At 56.0% G+C, this 9,389-nt stretch overlaps 1 pseudogene across 1 annotated transcript; it reads right to left on the reverse strand.

Moving 5' to 3' along the window:
• Positions 1–1,028: 1,028 nt before the first annotated feature.
• On the reverse strand, positions 1,029–9,383 carry LOC113223360 (annotated as a pseudogene). The gene is made up of 3 exons (XR_003308717.1): positions 9,268–9,383; positions 8,937–9,085; positions 1,029–1,288 (listed from the first exon to the last, which is right to left on the reverse strand). The product of XR_003308717.1 is annotated as a mitotic-spindle organizing protein 2B-like (transcript).
• Positions 9,384–9,389: the final 6 nt, after the last annotated feature.

The raw sequence follows: 9,389 nt of genomic DNA on the forward strand, positions 1-9,389 counted from the left end.
GACCTCTGTGTGTCATGCAGCTTAGTTCTGCCTTACAGGAGCTGGTGGGACCCCAGAGACTGCATGGACAGCAGTGGGGTGCCAGCCTGCCCTGCTGGCGTGGGGTTGGGTGCAGCAGGACTGTACATACTTAAGCAGCTGCCACGGAAGTAAACGGACCAGGGGAAAACAGTGTTTCTTCAAAGCCAAGCGTTCAAAGTGTAGATTTCCTAAATTCTAGGAAAGCAGAGTCAGGGTTTTCAATTGAATTTGCGAGGGTTTGGGCTTCTTTATTGATGGGTCATGCTGGCCAAAAGGAAGAGACTAGAAGTGAAGCGTTGGAGGTCTGTGGATGGGGCTCGTCCGTGAAGTCTCTAAAGCTGTGGGTCAAATGTGTAAGGTCAGGACATTTTAGAGGGGGAAAGGGTATTCCCCAAGTTCTGCACAGCATTCATGACCCGCAGAAGGTCACAACACATCCATGCTGACCCCAGTGCTCCACCGTAACCTGGAGGGCAGCATTCGCCCTCTCTGCACGCACACAGCCACCCTGTCCCTCAGCACTGTCAGCTGTCTTGGTAGAAAACCTCCCATGAGGTGGGAGATCGAGACCATCCTGGCTAACACGGTGAAACCCCATCTCTACTAAAAATACAACAAAATTAGCCGGGCGTGGTGGCGGGAGCCTGTAGTCCCAGTTACTCGGGAGGCTGAGGCAGGAGAAAGGCATGAACCCAGGAGGCGGAGCTTGCAGTGAGCTGAGATCACACCACTGCAATCCAGCCTGGGTGACAGAGACTCCGTCTCTTGAAAACAAACAAATAAAAAACCTCCCACATTTCACTTCAAGTGAAGCTTGTTGACATCTGTTTATAAAAGACCTGGCAGTCCAGATACCTTTTCTCAGAACCCAAATTAGGTTCAGGAAGTTGACCCATGGTGAAGGGATCCCGTTAGTTTGCTGTGGCACAACCAGGACTGGCACAGAAAACTCATTCTAAGTCTGTGCCTTAATATTTTTTAAAAAAAAAAAAAAGGTAGAGAACGTCTGACCTGGACCCTCTGCATCTCAGAAAGGTTTATTATCAACTGAAGGAGATAACACGTAGCCTTTGCTGGGAACAAAGATGTGACAAGTCTCTGCCCCATCCTAGGTGCTGCCCCGCATAGGGCTCTTCCCAGGCCCGCCCCCCCTTGGGTAGTCTGGTAGCGCTGGGCTGGCGTGGCATCCTCTGGCTGGATCCTTCGCGGCTGCTGCGTTCCGCCAGGGCCAATGCTCCCCCGAGGGCAGTGCTGCCTTTGTTTCTCCCTGAGGAGACACAAAGCACAATGATTAGGAATGGGCGAGCTCCGTCACTGCAGCACCTGCGGTACTCGTGCTCCTTAGGCAACATTTGTGTCTACACATTTCCATCAAGGCTGCTGCAGCTAGAGGCTCTGCATCAGCCCCATGTCCTGAGACTCAGAACCACTGAAGACAGGTCGTGCCCCAGAAGCCCTTGGTTGTGTGCAGGGGACCCTTGAGGATGTGTCCCAGGAGCAAAGCCATGCAAGGAGCACACTGCCAAGGGAACGTTTTGAAAGGACACATGCCACGGGTCCATTTAGGGAAAGATAGGTGCGGCTGGTGCACACCTGGCCTGGACAGCAACCCTAGTCTGCCCGGACGCTGCCATCAGCCGCAGCAGCAGCAGGGTGGCGCTGCCTCATCCTCAAGGTGCATCCACGTGGACTGTACGTCTGAGCTGCCCCAGATGGTGACGGGCAGGAAGTACTGCCGTCACCAAGTCCTGGAGTTGGGTTTCTGCTTTTGATTTCGGAAGCTCTTTCATTGTTTCCTACCTACCCGAGTGTTCCGCAAACAGTGGTCAACCCTCTTGCTTTCGGGTTTAGCAGCCAGATTCCATGACAGGGTTCCTGCCACAGTCTGAATGCTTGAGACTTTCCTTCTGACCACCAGAATCTTTCTCGGATGAAGACCACTGGTTCAGAGATTCTTTGATTTGTAATTTGCTTACTCTTTAAGATAGCCAAGAAAGATCTGCAACCACACTTGGGCCAGAGCTTTATTTTAGTGGGATGGATTTCCCTGGGCTCAGGGTGTTGACAGCATCAGCAAGACTGACTGAGAGGACCCTGCAAGGTACAAATGTACCCGGATGGCAGGCTCGCTGTGCGGAGTGCCTTGGCCAGGGCTCTCCCCTGCTCTGGCCTGGCAGGGTCTGCCCCATGGGCTCTAAACAGGGCATGTGTCCCCTGCCTCAGTGTTGGGTCCCCCATTTCGTCCCCCCAGCGTTTCCTTTGTCCTGACTGAGTGCCTTGACCACTCTGACCTAATCAGCTACATGCTCCCCCTGCAGGCTGAAACCCTGGCTGGGGCTTGCATCTTCCCAGACACTGACACAGGTTTAGGTTGTTACCTGGAACACTGAAAGATCTGACGTGTTGCTAAGCATGTGGAAACCGGTCCCACCCCAGCCAGATTCCTTGCACTCTCATAGAAACTCCACACCCCACCCCCTCAGTGTGGTGTGCCCAGGCACAACCTCTTTCCTGGCTGTCCCTCATGAGGGCACACTGCAGCCCCCCTCTGCATGTAAGTTCCCTAACAAATGCTTTGGACTGACCACTCTGGCATTAAGTGTTTCTTCCTTTGGAATCCCAACTGGCTCTCATGCTGGAAAGGTTTGGGGCAGTCCCTTGCAGGAACTCCCCTGCCGCCACTTTCAGGGTGACTCCAGACAAGGGTTCAGCCAACAGAACACCCAGCCTCAATCCTGGTCCTTCCCTGGCCTCTTATCAAGTGTAGTCAAATAGTTTGCAATGGGAAACTGCATTCCTGGAGAAAAGATGTAACCGGGTGTTTAGGGATCCATTAGGTCATTTCTGTTTCACCATCTGTCACCTTGAACAAGCAGAGACTCCTGTGTCTGAGATGCCGTGGACCCTGGCTCTTCCAGAGGTACCTCTAGCTCCCTTTCGATGCTAATACCACAAAATTCTCCCCATACCCTGCAGGGACAGGACAGCCCTCCTTATGAGTTTCTGGGGAGTTCTTCCTCAGAGAATGAGATCTTTGCTCATTCTTGCCTGGTGGGTGGTGAGGGTTATAGCAGTGTCGTGCTTGGAACAGCCTGGCACACTTGACTCCACAAAGATGGAGTCGGGGTTGCCCTGAGTCAAGGAGGAGCGCAGTTAAGAACACGTGGTGGGTGACGTTTGGCCACCTCAGCCCAGCAGTGACTCGTGAAAATGGCACAAAGCAGAGAACAGCCACCACGCATCTCTTGTGGTACAAACTGCCATTATTCTAGTCTCCACTGACTGGTCAAGGGGTGAGGATTCTGTCTTCCATGAGCAGACAGGACCCGCCACCCTGCAGCAGCTCCCACACTGGGCCAGCATCCTCCTGAGGCCACAGTCCCTCCGCAGGCCAGGCCAGGCCAGGCCAGACAGAGGCAGATCTTCTGCAGCTGCGGCCTAACCTGGGTGCTTAGGCGCCCGTGTGCTCTCGAGGTTACTAATGCCTAGCTCCCCACAGCCTGCCGCGTAGCAGGCCACAGACCTGGGCCTGACTCAGAGCCAGCTTCCCTTCAGTTTGCCGCCATCTGAGTTTCCTCTCCTCCCCTCAGTAATGACCCGGTCCGTTCTGGAAACAAGGATGAGAGGGAAGCAGAAAAGAGCAAATGATGTTTGTTTGTTTTTTTTTGTTTTGAGTGGTGGCAGAGGGGGTTTTAGAGACTGAGTCTTGCTCTGTCACCTGGGCTAGAGTGCAGTGATGCAATCACAGTTCACTGCTGCCCCAAACTCATGCGAAGTAGCTGGGACTACAAGCATGGGGCCACACCTGGCTAATAATGCTTATCTTTAAATCTGACAGGGTTGACAAACCCTGTAAATGTGAAACCAACGTAACTTTAAGCCATAATTGATATTAAGAAAATCCTGGGTCTTCAGGAATTACATGCTCTCGGGGTTAGTGGGGAGCCCTGTTCAGGCCTCCTCAATTTATGAAGGATGAGAAGGCCCAGAATAGAATGGTCTGCAGTGCCGTGCAGTGGGAAAACCAGCTTGGCTTAGCCCTGCTCCCTCAGGAGGGGCCACTAAGTCAGACGGGCTAGACAGTGGGATTGAACCAACTGTGCCTGCAGGTTGGGGTGTGAGGGTGGGGTGACTGATGCCCCTAGGCCTGGTCCCTGGAGGGCCCTCCTAAGCCCAAAGATAGTCAATGACCATTGAATGTTAAAAACAGCCTGGCTCAGCAGGGGTCAGTGGCTCATGCCTGTAATTCCAGTACTTTGGGAGGCCAAGACGGGTACTTTGAGGCCAGGAGCTAGAGACCAGCTGGGACAACATAGTGAGACCTCCATCTCTACAAAAAAATCAAAAAATTAGCCAGGTGTGGTAGTGTGCACCTGTAGTCCCAGTTACTCAAGAGGAGGTGGGAGGATTGCCTGAACCCAGGAGGTTGAGGCTGCAGTGAGCTATGAGTGGCCACTGCACTCCAGCCTGGGTGACAGAGACTGTCTCAAAAATAAATAAGTAGTAAAAGAAAATGCAGAATTAGCTCAAATACTTTAATCAATCTAAAATATCCAACATATTATTTCAATATGTAATCAGTACATAAGTTATTCATAAGATGTTGCATTCACCTTTGTTCTTTTTCTTGTTTGTAGAGATGGGTGGGGTCTTGCTGTTGCTCAGGCTGGTTTCAAACTCCAAGCTTCAAGTGATGCTCCTGCCTCAGCCTCCCAAAGTGTTGGGATTACAGGTGTGAACCAATGCCCAGCCTCATTCACTTTGGGTTTTTTTGTTTATTTTTGAGACAGGGTCTCACTCTCTCACCCAGGCTGGAGTACAGTGGTGCAGTCACAGCTCACTGCAACCTCAACCTCCCAGGCTCAAGCTATCCTCCAACCTTAGCCTCCCAAGTAGCTGGAACTACAGATGTGTGCCACCATGCCCTGCTAATTTTTGTATTTTTTGTAGAGATTAGGTCTCCCCGTGTTGTCCTGGCTAGTCCTGAACTGCTGAGCTCAAGAGATCCAGCAGCCTCGGCCTCCCAAGGTGTGGTGGGCTTTTTGCATTCCCTTTTGTACCAGTCCTTTGGCATCTGCTGTGCATAACACATGCAGTGCAATGACCACACCAGCCATGTGTGGCTCGAGGTTCCTGTATCAGGCAGCACAGCTCAGGTGAGACTCACGGCTTCCACACTCCAAAGTGTCATCTTACATGCATGTTCTGGACAACTTTTAAAATGTATAGTTTCCCTAAACTTAAATAGAATGCTTGACTGCGTTTATTTTTCCCTCAGTGACTCCAGACTCTTACCAAGACAAGCATCACCCCTCTGTGCTTCTGGGGTTTTCTGTTTCCCCTTCCCTGTGGGTATGAGTGAATCTGGTGGTGGTGGTTTCCCCAGGCGGTCTGGATGGCTGGGGGACAGGCATCCAGAGGACCCAGGGTGCCTGCTGCAGCTCACAGAGGCAAGCTCGAGTGGGCCTGGCCCACAGCCTGGAGAACTCCACACCCGAGTCCTGTGGGAAATCTATGGCCTCCATGCCCCCCAGCTGGATCACTCTGACAACCCCCTTATGTCCTCCACCCCAGATTCTGCCATTACCAGGGCAGCTGGAGCTCCGTGTGGTCAGATGCTGTAACATGTGGGCCTCAGAGAGCTCTCAGCATTCCATCTGTGGCCTCTGCCTCTCACTCAGCACTCCTGGTGTGGCCCCATTCCCTTCCACCTCCTCCTCAGGTTCCACTGTATCCCCACAGGGCCTCCGTGCCCTCATGTCCTGGCTTTCTGCCACCCAGCCTATAGGACTGGACCTGGGCTATGCTTCCAGGACAGAGCCCTCGAGGAACAAAAGACCCCGAAGGGCCCAGCACTCCAGGCCACTCCTGTCCTTGGGTAAATTCTCTCGAAGCCCCCACTCGCTCACACGGCACCCCCAATCCTCCCGGCCCCTCTATGCCTGCATTTCCAGTGCCGCAACCCCCACATACATCTTGACTGTGCCCCCCACCTGCCTCCTCCCACCCCGGGCCTAACAGCACCTGGACAGCACTCTGCCTCACCCACCCCCTCCCACCGCCACAGCTCACACCTGTGGAGCTCTGTTGACTGCCCCCTTCCTGCTCCGCCCCGTGTAACCCTTGCTGCTCTCTGGGCTCTGAAGCCTCCTCCCATCTCCGTTGCTAGCGGTTTTTCTTTTTTCTTTTTTTTTTTTTTTTTGAGACAGGGTCTTGCTCTGTTGCCCAGGCTGGAGTCCAGTCACAAGCTCTCAGCTCACTGCAACATCTCCCTCAGGCTCAGGCGATCCTCCCACGTCAGCCTCCCAAGTAGCTGGGACTATAGATGGGCACCACCACCACGCCTGCCTGGCTAGTTTTTTTTTTTGAGGAGGAGGAGTCTCGCTCTGTCGCCCAGGCTGGAGTGCAGTGGTGTGATCATGGCTCACTGCAAGCTCCACCTCTCGGGTTCACGTCATTCTCCTGCCTCAGTCTCCTGAGTAGCTGGGACTACAGGTGCCCGCTACCATGCCCGGCTAATTTTTTTTTTGTATTTTTAGTAGAGACGGGGTTTCACTGTGTTAGCCAGGATGGTCTCAATCTCCTGACCTCATGATATGCCTGCCTCGGCCTCCCAAAGTGCTGGAATTACAAGTGTGAGCCACCGCGCCTGGCCCTGCCTGGCTAGTTTTTGTACTTTTTGTAGAGATGGGGTCTTGTTATGTTTCCCAGGCTGGTCCTGAACTCCTGAGCTCAAGGGATCTACCTGCCTTGACTTCCCAAAGTGCTGGGATTACAGGGGTGAGCCACTATGCTGGTCTCACTGGCAGTTTTCCTCACTGCCTCTCACTGAACTGAGTGTGACCATCTCACTTCCCTGCCACGCCCTCTGCCCTGAGAGCTGGGCCTGGCACCCAGGGCCCCTGAGTGCTGAGTGAGCAGCAACTTCCCCTGGAGTGACAGGGACTCTGTTCCCAGTTTCTCCCTCCTGCTGGCAACTTGACCCTCAATTGCTCATCTCAGCCTGCAGTCCATACACCCCTACTCCAGGCCTGTCCCTCAGTCCCCTCCACCCTCCCTTGGGCCTGAGCTCTGGGTGGCAGTGAGGTGGGCGCTGTCGGGAGGCGCATGCAGGAGGTGTGACCAAAGACCCCTGGGCTCTCACAGGCCGCTGGCTCTGGGCCCCTGATCACACCTGGTGACACTGGAAAGTGGCCCCAACTCAGGAGTGAGGCGGGCAATGGGGCTGAGTGCCGGAGTGTGGCCATGGGACCAGCACATGGCATCTGTGTGAGATGGCATCCAGGAGACTCGGGGAAGGTGGGACTCTCTGTTTCAGCCTCCAGACTTCCTGTCCGGGTAGGGGGCAACTTCTAAGAGGCCGAGGTGACAAGCACAGCAGTCGTGGCTGTGCTCTCCAGCACAGCACACCGCACCCTGGCCAGCTGTCCTCCCCTGGAGCGGGGCTCTTTACACTCACCACAGTTCGCCTCTGGAGTGTGGGGGTGTTGGTCCTGTGCCCGGATGCCAGCCCAACTGTGGGGTCTAGAGACTGCCATACCAGGTCTCTAATAAACCGAATCAGAAATTCTGCCCTGCTGCTAAGCGGCAGGGTAGCGGTGGCCTGCATGGTCCTGCCCTTGCAGCTCAAAGCTGCTTGGGCCTTCTGGGGCCAGGCAGTTTAAATGGAAACAAGGGAGAGCACCAACCCCCAGAGATAAGCCAATAAACGCAACCTGCAAAAGGAGAGAACAGGCAGCAAGAGAAGCGGAGGGAACCCGGGGGGCCTGGAGAGAGAGGCGAGTGTGCAGCAGCCAGGCTGTGGAGCAGAACGGGAGAGGCCGAAGGCTGCAGGCTGGAGAAAAAGGAGGAACTTGCTGGGGGGGGGCTACTGTTCCTGGCAGAGAGAAAGGAGGCCTCTGGAGGTCAGAGAGAGACACAAAGAGAGCAGACAGTGAGGGTCAGTGAAAAGGCCAGCACACAGGTGCCCGGGCCCTCTTGGGTCAGGGGGTGTGGGTGCCCAGGCCCTGGCACTCCCCCCATGAAGGCAGCCTGCTCCCCACGCCTTCTCAGGATGCCTGCGTGGGTATCCTGGTGCTTCCAGGCAGGGAGCCAGCTCTGGGCCTTCTTCCATTGGCCTGGGACGCTGTGCTGCATTTCAGAGAGAGCCATCAGGAGCAGAAGCAACAGGAGGGGAGGATGAGCAGGGACGGAGGCTCCACCATGACACTCTCAGCCCCAGCATCTGCTCAGCCCAGTCACCACACTGGAGAGGGAGGAGGCCCTTCAGACCCCGCAGGCCTCTGCATCCTGGGAGTTCTACGTCTGACTCCCTTCCTGCAATCATCAGAGGGAAGCTGGCCAGGGCTGGCCAAGCCCCTGCGCAGGAACTGGGCCTAGGTGGGGTGCAGGCAGGAAGACCTCTGCCTGCCCCGCTCCCTGGGCACTTCCCTGGATGCTGTATACCACAGGACAGGGATAGAGACTGTCTTTTGAAAAATATATTTAGAGACAGGATCTCACTCTGTCACCCAGACTGGTCTCAAACTCATGGCCTCAAACGATCCTCCCGCTGTGGCGTCCCAAAGTGCTGGGATTATGGGCGTGAGCCATGGCGCCCAGTCCCAAACCTTCTGGATTCCCGATTTGTAAGATGAAGGCCTGAGTGAAGAGGTGGGGAGGAGCTAACCAGAAGAGCCCTACCCAGCCTGGACCACCCTGGGGGCACGCACTCTGCGTCCACCTGACCTGGACGTGCCTCCTAAGGCTGGTAGCGAAGCCCGGGAGCAGAGCCCACGGATGGGCCCTGCAGGTGCTGGGCCGAGACCGACAGACACGCCTGGCCACTCAGGGCCACGCCGCCGCTGTGCCGCGCCTGCCCCCTCCCCGCCCGCCACCCCCGCCACTGGGGCAGGGACAGCGGGCCCAGGTCTGACCTCGGGTCTCGGGCACTGTCGACGTGGGCAGAGACACGGCCGCAGGGTCCTGGGGCTCGCTCGCTAGCCTCTGCCCGGCACACATGGACTTGAGCATCTGGAAGACGGCGAGGGGCGCCACGTTCAGCTTCAGCAGGTCCACCAGGATCCTGGCGGGGACAGACGCGGGGCCGGTGAGCCCTCTCCGCCTGGCGCGGCCACCTCCCTGAAGACCCGACAAGGACGGGGACGGGGGACGCGGGGGGCTCCTCCCGACCAGTGGGACCGGGGAACCCGGAGAGCAGAGATCGGGGTGTCTGGCGAGGATGCGGCCCCCTCCCGCCCCGCTCACTTGAACACGTCCGGGTCAATGGCGCCGCCCGCCGCCTGCGCCAGCTCGTACAGCTCCATCTCCTCGGTGCTCAGCACCTTCTTCCGCCGCAGCGCCAGCTTCTGCCGGGCCGCCTCCAACCC

The sequence above is a fragment of the Piliocolobus tephrosceles genome, unplaced genomic scaffold, assembly GCF_002776525.5.
Source record: "Piliocolobus tephrosceles isolate RC106 unplaced genomic scaffold, ASM277652v3 unscaffolded_41065, whole genome shotgun sequence".
Taxonomy (NCBI): domain Eukaryota; kingdom Metazoa; phylum Chordata; class Mammalia; order Primates; family Cercopithecidae; genus Piliocolobus; species Piliocolobus tephrosceles.